Here is a 275-nt window from a genome sequence, read left to right as displayed (position 1 = left end):
CCACCAAAAACAACCCACCCCAATACCAAGGAGTTTATACAATTTGTTGTAAGTAGGTCATTGCCAAGAACCCAAAAGCAAAATAATTAAAAAACAACAGATACAAAAGTGAAACAGAAACAAACTTCAGAAATAAAATAAAATGTTAAACAAGATTGAATTGGTAAAGTATAGAGCCTAAAATGCAGCCATCATGAGATTTCTAATAGATTTATTAAAATTATCATTCATAAAGGCAATCCTTCTCCCATTCCTTTTTGATAAACAAGAAAAAA

This window comes from Aplysia californica, unplaced genomic scaffold (assembly GCF_000002075.1).
Source record: "Aplysia californica isolate F4 #8 unplaced genomic scaffold, AplCal3.0 scaffold00340, whole genome shotgun sequence".
Classification (NCBI taxonomy): domain Eukaryota; kingdom Metazoa; phylum Mollusca; class Gastropoda; order Aplysiida; family Aplysiidae; genus Aplysia; species Aplysia californica.
Note: the sequence above shows the minus strand (reverse complement) of the source record.